The sequence below is a fragment of the Neolamprologus brichardi genome, chromosome 10 (assembly GCF_056152115.1).
Source record: "Neolamprologus brichardi isolate AB-2024 chromosome 10, ASM5615211v1, whole genome shotgun sequence".
Lineage (NCBI taxonomy): Eukaryota > Metazoa > Chordata > Actinopteri > Cichliformes > Cichlidae > Neolamprologus > Neolamprologus brichardi.
This window is the reverse complement of record NC_142113.1, coordinates 11,582,047-11,599,982: the sequence shown is the minus strand read 5'-3', so window position 1 is coordinate 11,599,982 and position 17,936 is coordinate 11,582,047. Positions and strand designations below refer to the sequence as shown.

The window sequence follows — 17,936 nt, the reverse complement described above, 5'->3', positions numbered from 1 at the left end:
ACAGTTCCAAGCTGTGTGCTGACTACTGACTCATCAGGACGCCCCAGTAACATCACCGACTCTGCCATGATTATTTTGCAGCCTGTCCCGACAAGCCAACTCTTTGCCATACTCATGTGGTTTTGTTGCTGACATGTGTGACTCGTGACAGATGCAGCGTATTTGCTGAAGTGTGCATGATCTTTTTTTTTTTCCCTTGCTGAACTCAGCGTGCTTGTGTGTATATCCGCTCTGTAGCTGATTCGTTGTTCCTTGTGGTGACAGAACAGTGGCTCCACCCAGCACCACGTCAACTCCTCATTGGTGGTTCATCACTAGAGAAGTCAGCCACATGTAACCGGTCAGCACAGCAATCAGTATCTCTGTTTTCACCAAAAAATCGGCACAAAAAAGAACCATGTTTCTGCCTTCATTTGTCATTGTTTCCTTAATGTGTTTTTCTCTGTTAGAAATAAAATCGATTACATTCATCATCAGCCCCCTGTGGCTTTGACTCTGACGCTCCTATTAATAGCTTTATTGTTTAAGCTTTATTTTGGCTATCCAGAAAGTTAAGTGTATTCTAGAATTATATTAAATGCAGTTTACCCATGTATGAGGATTTAAGCACAAAACCAGGCTGTCCAGTTTGTAGAAGCCAGGGTTTTCTCAGTGTTTCCCCTGCGTGGTAACAGAACATATGAAAGCAGAGGAGAGCAAAGAGTCCAGGAAGCAGCAAGGTTTCTCTTAGAGTCTGCATCAATGTAAAGGCTCTTTAAGCAGCCTCAATCTACCTACAGGATTTGCTGCAAGTTTTAAAGATTTCACAACTTCAAATATGTTTTTAAGCCTTGACGGTGGCTTTGAGATTCGAGAAAGGTTTGGTTCATGCTTTCTTGTTTCTCTTCAACTTGTTCCTTTTCCTTTCTACTTGTTTAAATTGCACTCAACTACCACATCAATACCGCACTTTCATGCTGAGGATGGAGAGCCGTGTTTCCGCGCCAGTTGCTACAGTTCAGCAGGCTGTTTTTCTTGGGTATCTTGACATAAGTCTTTTGGTGCGGTCATTAAGGTTTTGTACCTTTCCAAAAAGTCAATAAGAGCCATTGTAGCTGTTGTGAGGCGGCAGTATGAATGTAATCAATGCCAGTTTTCTAACCAGCCTTCAGAGCTTTAGACGGGGGGTTACATTAAGAAAACACACTAAAATACTCGTCTGATCTGAAAAGAGCCCATGTTCACCGGAAACGTGTATCTGAAACAAGCTGCAAATCTGTTTACAAGAAGAGAAACTAGACACACTGGTAATACTAAATTGTTACTCACTCACGGTGTGAAATAAATGACAGTCAAGACAAACTAAACCAAGTTTCCCACCATGTTTTACAAGCTTTATAGACAGAACTGGCAAGAATAGCAGTTTGCCGTCCGCTTAAGCTTAATGCATAATGGTTGCAAACAGTAACACTGCAAACAGCTTGCAGCTACCAGTAACACAACCATGAAAATCTTTTGTTTGCATTCCCTCCACTGTGACAGCAATCTAAGCCCCGGCGCAGATTGGAAAAAGCACAACCTAAATGTGCAGTAAAATCGCCAGTGATGGCTTTTATGTGTGCGCGCGCCTTGTAGAAGTTGTAGCCGACTGTATTCTGTAATATAACGTCCATATGCTCCGTCTCTCTCCCCCTCGTTCTCACTATCTGCTTCTCTCGTTTTCCCACTGGGTGGAGGAGCTATAAATTAAACTAGGGAATTACTGCTAACTGTTGGAATAAATTAAGGCGCTTTTGCGTCTGTAAACACCGTCTGACTGCGTAATTACACTCCCACTCCCACTGAGACGCCATGGAGAGGGAGGATAAGGGAAGAAACGTGGCGTTGATGCAGGGAAACGGAGGAAAGAGGAGGAACAAAAAAAGATGAAGTGAATGTCACAAGGGGGTCAGACATTAGATTCACTCCTTTGCTGAATCCTGGATGCTGGCTGGGCACTCCTACAGATTAGGGGAAAAGGTGACTTTGAGGATTATGATCTCAATCACCATATTTTTCATCACATCTTAATGATATAAAGCAGAATGCCGCAACCAACTAGAATAACAAAAGCTAATGCAAACTACTCTACGTTTCAGTGGTGTTTAAGGTGACTTGTTATTCCTTACATTTTTTTTCTGTCAAATATACTGTTGTATATACTTTTACAAGAGTGGATAATCATATTAAACACAGAGTACCTGCAGCTATTTCCTGTGAGCCAAAAAGGTTCAGACTCTTCGATCAGTGTGGAATCAGCAAGAGTGGATACCTCTAATATGATCATCGCTGGCACACAGCTCTGGCTGTGAGCACAGAAGTCCTGCCCACCTGCTGTTCAAACCTTCTGTTTACCAGGGACAGCCAATGAGAAGAGAGTTGGCATAAAGGGAGTGTCAGACCCAATATGAACTGAGGTATAGCAGAAAATGAATAAAGATTATTTTGAACTGTGAATCCTGCAGAGCCCCAGAACAAAACCACTGAGCTTTAAATGAGCAATATAAGGTCCTTATTAAGATTCACCAAAAGAGCATTAAATGGACTGATTCTTATATAGCGCTTTTCTACTCTCCCGGAGTACTCAAAGCGCTCTATACAACATGCCACATTCACCCAGTCACACCCATTCTCACAAGCACTTTATCTATACTTAGTGCTTTTTCTAACTACATTCACGTACATTCATACTCCGATGGACGCATCGGAGAGCAACTTGGGGTTAGTATCTTGCCCAAGGATACTTGGCATGCAGACTGGAGGAGCCTGGGATCGAACCTCCAACCTTCCGATCAGTAGGTGACCTGCTCTACCTCCTGAGCTACAGCCACCCACCCATTACATAACACCCGAGCTCTCACTAAATCTGCAGTATGATTACAATGTAGCCATCTTAATAGAAAGTCACATTTAGCCATTCAGCAGTTCATTAGAAAAACTGAAACTGAAAAGTTAGCAATGATGAGAAGCAAATAAACACTGTCTTCAAGGACAGCAACACTATCAGCCTAAACACATAAGAAACTATGGAGCTGTATTATGACAACTAAGCATATTTAATGCACATAATTAAATGTAGCCTGGCAGCCAAAACACATTTAAAAAGTGCTAACTACGGCAGACCAACATCACTAAAACAAGACAGAATACATTACAGTGAAACATCACTGTTGCGGTAGAGCTATGAGCGCCTCAGCGTGCAGCACAGACAACCACATAATTAAAGAACATAGTCCATAAAGCTTTACTCGTCTTACCAATTGACTGTACAGTAGGTGTGTAAAAAAAAGAAAAAAAGAAATCAAGTGCAGAGCTACTTTCTGGACCTGCCAGAGCAGCCACAGCAGTGACTGCACTCATCGATGACTTACATGCACATAATCTCAGATAGCTCAGTTGATGATGGGGTAATGTTTCTTGTGACACATGTCTAAGGGCAGCGAGCGCATTCAGCTCAGCACTGACACTGTTTGCCAGGGGCATGCGCCTTTGATAAACAACTCTGACAGCTACAAACAAGCTTTCTTACTCAAAGCACATGTCACAGCATTTTTATGAAAGCGTGGCAGCTTCGGTTGGAGCTCTGCGACTCCACCGTGGGCATCATTCAGATTAGGATTATTAAGCAGCGCATTTCCAAACACAGCAAATATGCATCAAGTGAAGAGATGAGGAATGGCACGGAGCTGAGGAACGACACGACTCAAACAGGTTTTTGTTTAGGTTGCGGCCCTCCTTGCCTTTCTGTCAGGCTTTATTTGCCACTCGGATGTTACAGTAATTGTTTCCCTGAGAAGCACTGACATAAATTTGATGCGCTGTGAGCACAGGAGTGTGTGATGGCATTGAAAACTATGAAGAGCTGAATTTTTCATTTCTCAAGGTCCTGCTGAATCATTACCGTAATGCAACAGACTCCTGCTCTGCTCTTATGAGAGCCACTGATTTTTGCATACAGGTTTGCCTTTTACGTTTAAAAATCTGCCTCCCACAGAATATAAATTAGGGGCGTGAAACAATATTAAAGCTGTGGAAACAGCATACTTTATGTACGTATAATGAAAGGGAAGGTAAGGGCATGCCAAACCTAAACACGCCAGCTGATTCGTGGACAGCTCTGTAGCTGTATTGGTTTTAGATAGAGAACTGAGATGCAAGCAACTGCTCTGATTTCAGCCTTGCCAGTGAGCTCCACACTACACAGTGCTCACGCAACTCAGTTCCTCCCACAGAGAGCTGTGGTCCACATCACTCTGGGGACTGGAACAGATTTGAGGGCCACTTTAAAAATGTTCTTTGTCAAGGGTTGGACTAACAGTGCCTGGTTGGACAGAATCATTAACTGGCAAACATGCTTCCCAGATCAGAGTGGAGCTCTAATTACAGTATGATCATCTAATCATAGAGAACAAGGAAAGACAAAAAAAAGGACCTCCATTAGTTAAAGGGAGAAAGGGAGAATGACTCAGAGCTGCAAGATAGATAGATAGATTTGTGAAATATGCACGGTATGATTCAGTCTCATTCTAATGGCAAATAGAGGAAAAGCGTTCACAAATGTTTCAGCTTGCTCCTCCTTCTCCTTTAATCCAATACATCCTTTTACGCCTCAGTCTCTCTCTCCTCTGCTCCTCTTCTTCAGTCTCAGTCGGCACATTGGAGTGGATTTCTTTTTTTTCTCCCTCTTTCAGGAAAAAAATAAAAAAATAAAACAGCGTCTCGGGGGCAATTTATTGAGTGCAAATAGCAGATACAGCTGAGAGCCAGGGTATTTTGGAAAGATTCACGGGTGAGCGGGCACGGACTGGTCCGGTGACTAATTACCATAATAACGCGCACAAGTTCGCCGGCGAGTCAGGCACGTTTTATTTCTCCGTATTTCCATGTAGCCAGTGCCGCAGCGGGGAGATAATCGGGCGGAGGGAGCAGTTACAGAGAGTAGACAGAGGGAGAGAGAGAGAGAGAGAGGAAGAGAGAGAGAGGAGCTGGCAGCACATGATCACACTGGGTATCCAGTCACTGATCAACTGGAGCGTTCATAATTACGCTGGCGACAACATATGGGAATACAACAAGGCGAGATTGTGGTCACACCTGGTTCTGGAGGACACCGGAGGACCCGTGCGGGGACAGAGGCGGCCAAATCTCGGGGACTTTGCATCAAACAGTCGAGAGAAAAGCGTGGCATCCGAAAGCAGCATCATCCGGTAGGTGAGCCTTGATTGATGTGCGCGGACTGCCAATATGCTTGTCATCATCCGATCTGGAAAAGAGAAAAAGAAATCATCTGTTTTATGGCGCGTTATAGCCCAACAAGTACCTGACACACACACACATTTATTTATTTTATTTATTTATTTATTTTTTTTACTATGCATATATTGGTTTTGTGTTTGTGCCACGGTTCAAGAAGCAATTAGGTCTGTCTGGGAAACAATACAATCGGCTCTTTGCAAATGCCAAACCACTTGATTGAGGATGCAGGTTTCAGTGGATAGCTGGCAGTTATACACACACACATATATATTTAAGCAGTGGTTTTCGATTCGGAGGCCCCGCTTGGATATATATTCAAACAAAAGGGAAGGCACACCATAAAATCTACGGGGATTAGGTGGTGATTGGCGCACATCTACATGCAAAGAAAAACCAGCTTAGTGAAGCAGACAGGCGTAAGTACATAGCTGAGCTATTTCATATTTACATGTGTAATGTGGATGTGGAGGAACTGTGTGCTTTTTAAATGTGCAACTGGGTCTTGCTGCAAAACAGTCAGTTTACTGAAATCCTGTATACTCCTCAACCCAGCTCCTTGGATGAATCAAGACTGTAAAGTTGGTCAGGTGAGTTGTAAAAGCCCCACCCATTTGCTAAATTTCGACTGACTTGTGTGATAAAGGCTTGCGGACAGAATTGGTGCACATATTCCAAACGCAGCAGCCACTCTCAGGCCATGTATGCCGATTAAAATGTCATTAGGTTGGGGGAAAGAGATGGAATCAGCACAAGATGTAACAAACTGAAGCCAACAAGAAGAGAAACAGTTGCTTGTGCATTAATAGCTTTTTTTCAACTTACTGCTTTGATGAACAAAAAAAGTGGACAGAATGGGAGAGATTCTAATTTTGCAGGGTCTTTCTACACCATCAGAATATAAATGTCCTGTATTTGCACAGGTTCCTGTCATCAATAGATTTTTACACATGAATATGCAGAACCTGTGACAAGTCTTTGGGCTCTGAGGCTCACGTGTTTGAGGAACAGTGCTACTGACTGACTCAGTTTCGGACTCTCTCAAAAGAGGGCCGGCATTCCCCTCCTCCAAATGTATCAGATAAACATTTGCTGTGCCAGCTTCATGTTTTAAAAATGTTTCTGTATTTGTAAATGGAAATGGAGAGCCCGATATCCACTGGCTCCTGCAAAAAACACTGGCTATCTGTCTGTTGGATTCTCAGATTGCGTTGCGCCAAACTGTCTCTTTAGCAACTCTGAGGAAAACCGTTTTCAAGTATTAGTCTCTCTCCATGGAAGGATTTGATGAGGTTGAGCAACCCCATCTTACTTTGACCAAATTTCGCCTGCAGCTTATTGAATAGTCTAGTGAACTTTACAAGCAACCTTTGACAAAAGTCCACAGAGAGGCACTTGATGAGCGCAAATAGAAAAAAAAGGACACACACGAAAAAGGAACTGCACAGGCCTGAGACATGCCTGCTGCAATAACTTAATCTAACCTGTGCACATGGCACTCGAGCGATAGACAAACAGATGGCATCTCCAAAGGAATTCATCTTGTGAAAGTTGGAAGAGGTATTCCTGGATAGGTTACCCTCTGACTTGCTGGCACCGAAGCCTGCGACTGGCAGTGATGATGGCAGGCATGTTGAATGGCCTCACTGATTACATCGCTCACTCTTGTGACTTCTCCACACCTATTTTTTTTGGTAATTTTTTAAAGCCTTAAGAATCCACGGTGGTAGCTGTGATGCTGATGCTGCACAGCGTTGCTGAATTGATTTGCATTTTCTCATCATACATCAATAGAGGCAAGCAATTGAGATTTGCAATTGCACGATGAGCTCCGGCACAATGCGGCCTTTTCCTGTGCTATTAGATGCCCGGTCATTAACATGGTTATTGAATAGTGCGGCTTTCTAATTCATTCTTTTGTGGACGGTGGAGGAGGCACGATATATTGTAGTACGACTGCTTTGTAGCATGAGAGTCTTTGTGTGATGTTTCCGGTGTGTTATTTGGCGAAGTGATCCTCTGCTACTACAAAACCCAGAGTGGAGCGCAAGGATTCAAAAGTTTATTTGGAAGGCACAATACCTTTTATAGCCAGGAGGGTCCAAAGAGTGGCCCACTGTCGCCTGTTGTAACACTGTGAAAACAGTGTATACAGACATTTGTCGGAGCTGCTGTGTTAATTACTTCACTGCATTAAAAGGAAAAAAGATATTTAAGAACAGAATACATTGTAGGATGATTAATGTCTTTGGTGAGATATGTAATAATGTATGGGAGGCCATTCATTATTCCATTTGGCCTTGGGGCTTACTTTCCGTAATGATCTGCTTGCTGTAAGAGTGCCTTACTTGGCAACCTGTGGCAGATCACAAAGTCGTGCTGCTGCTGCCAGTGATAAGCCGGTCCCGAATCATTAGGGCTCATTTCAATTGGCTGTAAATGGAAGGTAACATTACCCGCTGACATATGGCTTATTGATGCTATTGAAGTGTGACTGAGCACACAATCATTTTGTCCTGGTTCCTTACAGGATTTGTTTGACACCAAAATCGTGCAAAAAAGGCAAGAAAATAGTACATAGAAGACTTCAGGTAAACGGCAGCTGGCTACACGTCTGCAACATCGCAGCTTTAACTGAGACCTTGCTTCTTCTTCTTCTATTTGTATTTTGTTTTTACCGTCAGAGACAACTCAGTCTCGCTGCAAAGCAACAAAATCACACAGGAGAGATGCAATTCCAGCACATCCTAGCTAGCTGGCCTCAGCTACAGTGCTTCCTGCTCACAGTGGGAATGCACGAACTTCCCGTCCATAAAACATAACAGCACAGCCATTATATTCATGACAGCACAGTCATTATAGGAATGACAGCCTTCCTGCTACCCATTGTTGCCATTAGAGCTGAAAAATTGATGGTTTGCAGTGTATTGGGCAGTAGGTGGAAACCTGTCAGAACACACTGGAGGTGCACTGAAAACCAGGATTAAAACAGCTCATCAAAATAAGTTCAAATTGATTTTGACGGAAAGCACCTATACTCGCTATTGACTCGCGCTGCTAATTGCAAGGTAAGTCATTCCGAGAATCTCACTGTGTTATTTTCAGTGTCATAGTGGTAAAAGAACGCTGATTAGGGACATGCTCGAGTACTAATCGTTATTATTTTTGAGGAAACTGAGCGCACTTCAGTTTCTTGCGAGGCCTTAACACGACAAAGCGGTGAGTGTTTGTCATCTGCAGTGTTACAGGCATTGTGGCATCCTTTGTGCTTTCATGCATGCTCTCTTTCAGTAATCAGCGCATTGTTAAAAAACTAGTTTTTCAGCTCCTTTGTAAAGAGTTAAAATATCCATAAGGACATGGTGGTTTAGGGATCCGTCATAGTTAAAATGCATCCCCCCCCCCCCCCCCCCCCCCCCGCTCTAATGAAAGCCGTTGGTGAACCACATGCCATTTGCAGCAGCACGAGCACAAACACAGTCCCTCTCTTCTTCAGGGAACACATTTAGAGGGGAGGAAGGGAAGTAAAGGAGGTGTAGGCAGAGCTTTCTGAAACCAGCGTGGCCTTCAGTGTCAGTACCCTTGCCACAGGCCTGCGCTGAGCTGGACATCCTCTATCTTTGGCCATGACCACAAATTAATTAGTTGTACATTTGCAGGGTAAACAGCACGTTGAACTACTGCTGACAAAACTGAGGTTCATTGGATTAGTGTTAGTCAGCTGGCTGAGAGACAAGAGAAGGACAGCTTCTGACAGGATGTGCCTCTCTCTGCCTCCAGTTTGTGACATCTCCATGTTACAGTTTTAAACATTCATCTATGTTGCATTCATGTCTTAAATTCTTTCACTCAAATGATAAACACCCTTTATCTTAATTTTCATGTAAATGAAGGCGTTACCTCACCGTCTTTGTGTGACTTTTTGAGCAGCCATTAGCGTATTTCATTGGAGAAGAGTTGGCAACACCGTCTTTTGTGGATTTACCCAGACATTTATTGTAAACTTCCTGCCATCCTGTGCAGCAGACGCCTGAGTTTTATGGGTGCTATTTATTTGGCAGAGCGCGAACGGCGATATCAGCACATGCACTGCAAACCGAAATCCTTCCAAGGCAAATAAAATATAAAAGGACAGAAAAACATTTCAGATTGTTCACTAATTGCTGTCGATTGTTGTAATTTTGATTGCAAAACAGCTAGCTATACGATACTCTAATGACTCTATTCTAAAGAAAATTATAAATGCTTTATTAACAGCTTGCAGTCTTTACTTCTGGAAAAAAAAAACGAGAGATTTTTGTACAACATCAAGCCTCGCACAATTATGCACAGCAGCTGACGACACCAGCTCTCTATATTGACTCTTTCTGCAAAGTGGCATGTAATTGAAATGCCAGCTGAGACGAAATAATTCTTTTCAGGTGCTGTGAAAAAACATTCAAATGTGACATTTTAAAAAATATTTTGGCTCCGAGAATCAAAGTGGAACAACCACAAATGATTACATTCATGACATAATTCATGGTGGTCTGTCCTCACACGAGGGGAACCAGAAATCTCACCTGTCAAAAACGGAGTGAAGCCTGCGAGCCAGTTCAGCCAGGTTAACATGCCTCGCTCTCATCACATCAGATTTTAAGCTGCAGAGTTTGCCATCTCTCCATCTGACGTGTCATTGTCGATGCTGCATGCCCTGCACCTCCAACTCCTGTTTCAACCCCTTCACCACCCCAACATCCACCTGCAGGCTCTGAGGGATATTTACTCATAACCTCCCGTTTTCCACGTGTATCACATATTTGCAGGGAGCAGTGAGCTGGGAGCCTTTATTCTGCTGATCTAATCAATCCTTCCTTTAAACGTGAGTTGTCTGACTGAAGTGAGAAAAGCCCAACGTTTATTTAGGCACACTGAACTAGGGCAAAATGGATTCTCCCAGCTAAACAATGAGAGGAAGATTGCTGTGCTGAACTTCTAAATAGGGACGGAGCTGTCAGGGACGCAACCAAAGTGCTTGTTTTCTTCTTTTTGTCTTAAACCGTCACTAATAGTCCCCCCCCCCCCCACCCCGTTTGAAGTGGTCAGCTTTTCGTGGAGAGTGATGGTGACGTCGAGGAGTTGGGGAGGCTCAATCTCAATACACATTTGCAAAACAAACTAATGAAGACACTTGGAACATGACGGGTGGTGCAGATTGGGTAGGGGACTTGGGGGGTGGCGTAATCCACCGCTGATGTTACTCCTAACAACCGGTCCTTTTGCTAAATGTGGAAAAGGCTTCAGCTCGTCTTCTAAAATGGATTCTAGGTGCAAAAATGAGAAATTGTCAATTTAATGATATCATTAGAAAAGACCAGACAGGAACTGTTCTTCTTCTCCTGCTATGCCTCAGTCTAGTCTTACTGCATGTGCACTGCATATCTTTTTCTGATTGCATCAGCTGTGTCGGTGATATAACCATTTACTGTGGTTGGAGGCTACACGAACAAAGCTTCCTGCATTAATTTTGTCCATTTCAGTTGTTTGTACATCTACCATTTTCACAGGGAAAAAAAAGCCTCTTGATGTTTCGGTCTTTGAAAAAACAGGAAGCAGGTTTAACACGGTGACGTTCAGAACAGTGCTACTTTGGCCGCGCATGCAGAGCGACCAGTTCACGGACAGATGAAAGCTCGGCGCAGATGAAAGCTGCGCGAGGATGTGGGGTCATCACCGCGCTGTCACCGCCCAATAGCTGGCTTTACTTTCGGAATAAGCGATATTCTAGAGTCTCCTGAATTGAATGTCGAATAACAATAGTTGTGCGAACAGACATCAATGGCTTGAAGCTGCTCGTGTGAGCGTACTGAGCTGGAATAAAATCACAATTTGTCGGTCTCAAAAGAGCCTGTGTTGCTCATCCACAGGCAATATTATTTCCTCCTTCATACATTGTATTGCCATGTTGAAAGAGTGAAAAAGCAAATTCTTTCAATTTTCATTCATTCTTCATTTTAGTAACAGGCTCGGGGTACACATGATGAAGGAGATCGAGTGTAGATAAAGTCTGGAAGAAGTAATGAAAAAAATCCAAACTTCTGCCTGGAAGAAACGCTAGTGAAACAGAAGAAAGACACACTGATACTGATATCTTATAAACAATATGTAGCTCATAACTGCTGTTATACAACACAGAGCGCCACTGCTGCACAGGAAAACACTGCTTATGTTAGGATGATGGTGCAGTTTTGTACATGTTCATGCTATCCTAGATTTTTTATAGTGTATCTCAGGCAAAAACTGTTGGGATTTGAGGTCTAAGGTGATGCTCGCATACTGATAATTATTATCTGAGTGAGTGATTTTCAAAGTCGATTTAAAAAGGCTGAGACCTTTCAAGTCTAAAATGCAAAAACAGCAGCCGTTAATGGTGTTTTTCTCAAATACTCTGCGGTGCTAAATGAGACATGAAGTAGGCTTTCTGAGGCCCCAAAGTATTGACACCGCTGAATCCAGCGCTAGTCTCTGAATGTATCTTTTAAACCTTCTTGTTTGCTTTAAATCAAAGAAACAAGTATCTTATGAAAAGCCTAAGCTTGTGGGCTTAGTTTTGTTTGTCAGTAATCAAGCTTGATCCCACATCTCCTGACAAAATATACACAAAAAAAAAGAAATGGCAGAGCCCCCCAAGCTTCAAAAGGCTGCTCAGATGTGAACTATAGAATGATCAAAAATGAATTAAATATTAAACGTTTCCCATGAGATGAAACGTGATTGGCGGGTGAAGCCGCATGTGTCTTGTCCACTCGTGTAACATGAAAAGTTTAAAGAACTCTACTAATCTGTAAATCTGCCGCAGCTGAGCGAAGAATATATGGAACAACTTCACATCAAATCCAGTGTGCTGAGATACAGTGTTTTCCAAAATAACGGCAGACATGCTGCTGACCTTTTTTTTTTTCTCCCTTACAGTAATTTACTCTGTGGCTGTTGATTGATGGCCTCCAAGTCAGAGAGAGCAATCATGACATCAGATTTTATACAGTATGTTTTTAGTGCAGCGGTGCTCCTTTAAGGCTTCACAACAATCTTCATTCATCACACGCAAGTGGAAAACAAGCTTTTGCTAAAAACAAAAAATGCACACACACAAAAAAAACGGATTCTTCATTTTCCTGCTGTTTACTAGTCGTTGTAGTTTGAGGGAACAACCCATTGCACCCCTCCCTCCACCATTTACTTACTCATGAAGATGAGGCCATCAAGACGAGACCTTTTGCATCCCATTTTTCACTCGCATTGATGAATTTCTATTTCCATCATATTTTGGAACCTGTTTGCCATTGCGCCTGCTTAATTAGAGGAGGAAAAGTGAATCCGAATCCAAAGGGATGACTGTTTTTGTTCTGGCTAAAATGAGCCTTTTTTCCCCTCCCAAGGAGCTTCTCTTTCTACAGTGGAGCTTTATTTTTCCCCAGTCTGTGCTAATTAGTCGGAGGAACACTGTAATGAATACTGCAACAGGCGATGGGTAAATGTGTAGTCCTCTGCAAACAAAGCAATTCAAAGTATGCATAAAATACCACGTTGCTGTATACGGTTAATGTCACGGGAAACCCTAGGGTGCACTCATTTGGACTAATGTATTAGGAATCACTGTGTTGCGGCCTGAATATTTAGCAACTTTGCCATCAACATGAAAAATGGTTAGTCATATTTCCCTTCCACATCACGCTCGCCTTCTCGCTCCTTTTTCCTTCAGTGTCGTTTTCTCCCTTTCTCTGTGATGTCGACCCCTCTTCTTTTGAGCTGCTGTGTTTTTTTTTGTTATCATCGGAGAGACAAATGAGAAACAAGAAAGAAAGAGAGCCTCGGGGCTCGTGTCCTCACATCATCGCCACCCCCTTTATCTCTCCCCGCACTCCTTCTCCTTCTCTATCCTCCATCTTTCCGTCTTCCTGAGTGACAGCTGGCAGCCAGTAGGGTACAGTGGGCATGCCAAACCAAGTGCAGATATTTGCCAAGTGACTTGAGAAAATACACATTTGAACGTGACTGACTCATGCATGCTGTGGATCCTCCTTTTGCTGCTCTTTTATTTCTTTTCGGATAGCTCAAACAGCGTGTGCGGCGCGCATTACACTCCTCGGCTGCCCACGGATCTTTGTGGTCATTAAAACATGTACGTCCGCAGAAGGCTTGTAAATGAATCCGTTGGGACGGTCTTGAAGCAGAGGCCGCGAAGGCAGCTGCCATAAAATTGAGCTTTGAAAGCGCAGCATGTGGACAAGAAATGATTAAAAAAAAAAAAAAAAACAGTTGCACGTGTATTGATTTTAAAATTTTGAATTTTTTTGGAAACACATATTCATTCGTGATGGAGGAAGACTACTCGCTTAGAATTTGACTCAAATTAAAGAGTAATTGACCTCTAATGCTGTGACTCCTGCACATTTACAGAGCTTCACACTCCAAACAGCACAGCTTCAGCTTAGCCGAGTCTTATATCTTATCACTCAGCATGCCATATGTGACATGCTGAGTTATAAGTGGTGTTGAAAAACACGAGGAGCAGCCATGAAAAAGGAGGATTATTCTTTAATAATTTTCACAGAATTCCCTAACGGCAGGCTGCTTTCTTTTCATTCCTTTGCCCTAAATGGGAATTGACATTTGGGTCAGGTTCTCTGGGTGATGAAGAGCGAACAGAGGTTCTGAAAATCCAAGATTAGTGTTGCATGGAGGCCTGATTGATGAATTTTACAGCAGTTTATGGAGGTGCACAGGTCAGTGATTGCAAACAGGGAATTACAGGAAAAAACGATTGCCTACATAGAGAGTACAAGAAAATCAAAGCATACAAGAGAAAGGGAAACACACACGCGGACACTCACACACACACATCGCATGCCCACGGCGAATATCAATCTGTAATCTGGGATTATTCTAGTACAGAAGGAAGGCATTTCCAGCACTTTAAACTATGTGGGAATACACAAAATGCACAAAAAAGACAGAAAAAAAAGACAAAACACAAATCTGAACCTTGAGGGATAAAGCAAGACAGACGGTAATGAAAAATCAGTGATACAGAGATTTGTTGTTTTGCTTTGATGGGCGAGACCGACAGATAGAGGGAGAGGGAGAATCCAATTCTGAGCCCCCGAAACAACAGCAACAATAATCCGCTGGAGGCAAGAGACACTTCACAGACGTTTCAGTATACATCTGATTTCTGCGCGAACGTTCTATTGGTGCCATTAGCACGAGTTCAACATCCAGCATCATAACACTGATTGCTCCAATAACAGTTGGGACATTTGTATAATTATCCAAACAGACAGGAAGCCTTTACACTACATGGCATTATGTGGCTTTGCAGCGCAGTGAAAGCTGGTGGAAAAGAGGCTGCTTTATAAGAGAGGCTGGTGGCGAATGGTGGAGCAGAACAGGGAGAGACTGCTGCTCTTTATGGTGGAGACATCTTGGTAATTAATCAGCATCAATTTTGATAATGGAGAAAGAGTGTAGATCTAATAAAAAAAAAAAAATACACACAGGAACATTTTCTTCCCATTTTGTAAATAACTAAAACTAAAAACTTTGGGTTTTAGATCAATGGGCAGCCAAAAGAAGACTAATTAATCTCATCTAACAAAGAAGAATACATGTTTGCGAGTTCCAGCCTTGATCTTTATTCTCTTCACTTAAATTATATGTAGTTTTTTTGGTCAGTTGTGGCGTGCACTAAAAGCAGCGAGGCTATACTGGTGTAGCATGGTGGTCTGCTAATGCTGCTCCACACTCAAATCATTTAAGTCACACTTGGGTTTCAGTGGTCATTGGGATTCCTTTTTACAAGCCCACTGATCAATCAATCTCGTAATTCAATCTCCCCCCGGTCAATCGTGTTTATATGAATAATTCACAAACCATCACAGAAAGCTCGGTGAACTGGCTCACAAGTAGGACGCTGCCCTTTAACAGCGGGGAGACGTGAATGCAATAAGTCCAAAGGGAAACCAGATAACATGAAAATGCCCGTCTAGCTGGGTGCTGCTGTGGGTTTGAACTTTCACCTCTATGAATTTTATGGATGAAAAGCTGTTTCCTCTCAGCTTTTGAAACTTTCAAGCGTAAATGCTCACAGAGCCCGAGTGTTGCCCACACTCCGCCGCTGTATCTCTGCTGTGGAGTTTCAAAATAAAGGCAACCTTTAGATTACAATCTGTGAAATAGAACTATTAAAGTTCTCAAATTGTTCCTGAGTTTTTACCTGTAAAAATCATTATCAAAAAATGTATATTTATATATTGATATTTGTTTGTATTTGTTTTTTTCTTCTTCACCATTTTTGATTCATTGATGTGCATAATTATAACACATTCTGTGCACCGCGACGTGGACACGTTTGAGATTTGAGTCGCACATGCAACTCTGAAGTGACGCTCACGATTCAGATGAATCATCTGCATTCTTGAGTTCCTATAAATATTAAATATAACTTCTTAAAAAGTGCTCGTTGTCATTTTTAGTATTCAGTTTTAGTGTATGGAGAAATTAAGCCAGATTTTCAGGGGCTTTGTGTTAAACACACAAAATTAGGGCAGGAAGATAATTAAAAGAGGAGGAGGATTAGTTGGATAAAATTATATTTAAATATAGAATAATAAGCCTTTGTAATGGTGCTGTAACTTGATTGTACAACAGTATTACGAGTTGGCGCAGTGCATTTAGCGGTTTAATACATCACATTGCATGTAATTACTGGGACTGGTGTATTATAAAAGTCAGAGTTTCACAATTTCGTCTCTTTAACACGACAAATGACAAATGCATTACATCACCGGGCTGTATTACGTATATTTCTTACATGATAAACTACCACATTTGCAAGTGCAAATTTATGCCAATAGCTTTGTTTCCCCCCAGTTTCCTGTTTCAGATTAATGCCTCTCATTTAGCTCTTGCATGCAGCCAGCCTATGCCAGTCACATGCAGCATCCGTCTGTTCTATACTTTGCGACACAAATGCAGAATCAGAGCCTGTTGCACCGCCCACACTAGGTCAGATTACAGCGACACATCAGTCGCTCGCGGTGTGGACGCACAGTCAGAGTGCAATAACCGCCAGCCCACACAGACGGTGCCCAGATGGACAGGTTTACTGTTTCTGATTTCCTTCCCTCCTCCTGCCACTGAACAGTCCTCTCCCTCTGCTTCAGGCTTTGTGCTTTGTGAAATGAAGTGCGATGATCAATTGCGCTGAAAATTTCTCAGAAGGTTTAAAATGGAGTTCCGTGGCCCCGGCCTGCCTGCTGAATTTTTTAACTTGTGCACTGTGCACAAAGACAAATGACTGCCCTTTATGGAACTGCCTTAAGCAGTTTGATTATTATACTGTAGGAGTTTAATATTAAAGAGGAGAGTTGTTAAATATACAAAAACATAACATTTTGTGATTTATGATCTTTGTGGAAAATTTGATCATATCTTTTTTATGAAACTATCTGGTTTCTCTGTTGTTTTTTTTAAACTAATAAAACAGAAGTCTTATGCGTGTATTTTAACAGCGTCACAGTTGGTCATGTGGCCATGGATTTCTTCCAGTACACACACTTTCTGAGAATAAAGGAATTGGATTGGAGATTAAAAAATACCAGGAAAACATAAAATTTCTTGACATTTAGGTTATTGGTTTTGTGACTGCAGAGAAGGTTTATGGCAGGGAGCTTTCTCAGAGGCCAAAAGAAGACAAAGAAAGCTAATCTCACTTAGAAGGGTAAAATCAGCTATATACCTAATGAAGTATTATACTGTGGTCAATGAGGTAGAGGCACCGCAGTGAGCACACACAGCGTGCACGCATGTGTGTATGCACAGTTTGTGTGAGTGTGCTTTGTTATATGAGTGGGGGTTTGTTTGTCAGGAGGTTGCAGTGATAATGTTGGCATCAAGATGTGATGTCTTTCAAGGGAGATTGAGCAACGTTAGGGTGTAAGGGTGAGAGAGAGTAACGTCTACTTCCAGGACTTTCCACACAGTAGAACTAACAGCAGCTCTGGGAGGATGTATTTATGCACTTGGAGCTAACAAAGCTGAACTTTTAATCAAAGTTATTACAATTCCTCCTCAGGGAAACAGGAATACATGTATGTGAAAAAAAATTGTTAGGGGGCTCTTTTTGCTCACTTTTGCTTGAGTTGTGACAAAAAAAGCTTTGCACTTTACCCCGCCACGTTCTCGTCCTTTCACGTTTCACATGGTGTGCTTATCTTTACTGCTCAAATGTTGTGGACCGCTCTGCCAGTTTTTGTATTATCGCAAACCGCACAAACAGAATTTGGGTAAACGTTGTGCGATCGTGTGTGAAAATGAACGTTTAATCTTTTTCCACCCCCCCCCATCTGGCCCTCTGCTGACATTTTAAATACTTATGCAATGCAAGTAACATAAATTATACGATGACAGTATTTGAAAACTGCAATGATATTTATACTATATATAGTGAGCAACATACAATTGTAGACTAATCTTATACAGTAATGTGTTCATGTGTTTTTTACCTCAAGAGTTAGTGGAGACCAAAAAGGAGGTAGGGTACATATTGGGCTTTAAATAGGATCCTAGATAAATAATTGAGTTGAACTGCAACTTGCATGTTTTTGCCATATCAGCTTTCAGGT

The 17,936-nt window shown here is 42.2% G+C and overlaps 1 protein-coding gene across 1 annotated transcript in view; it reads left to right on the top strand.

Moving 5' to 3' along the window:
• The first annotated feature begins 4,913 nt into the window (after positions 1-4,913).
• The window catches only part of flrt1a (fibronectin leucine rich transmembrane protein 1a), a 42,542-nt gene continuing 29,519 nt past the window's right edge, over positions 4,914-17,936 (top strand). Inside the window, exon 1 of the mRNA XM_087847174.1 lies at positions 4,914-5,225. The gene's annotated coding sequence lies outside the window, so the exon portion shown is untranslated. The remainder of the gene's footprint in view (positions 5,226-17,936) is intronic.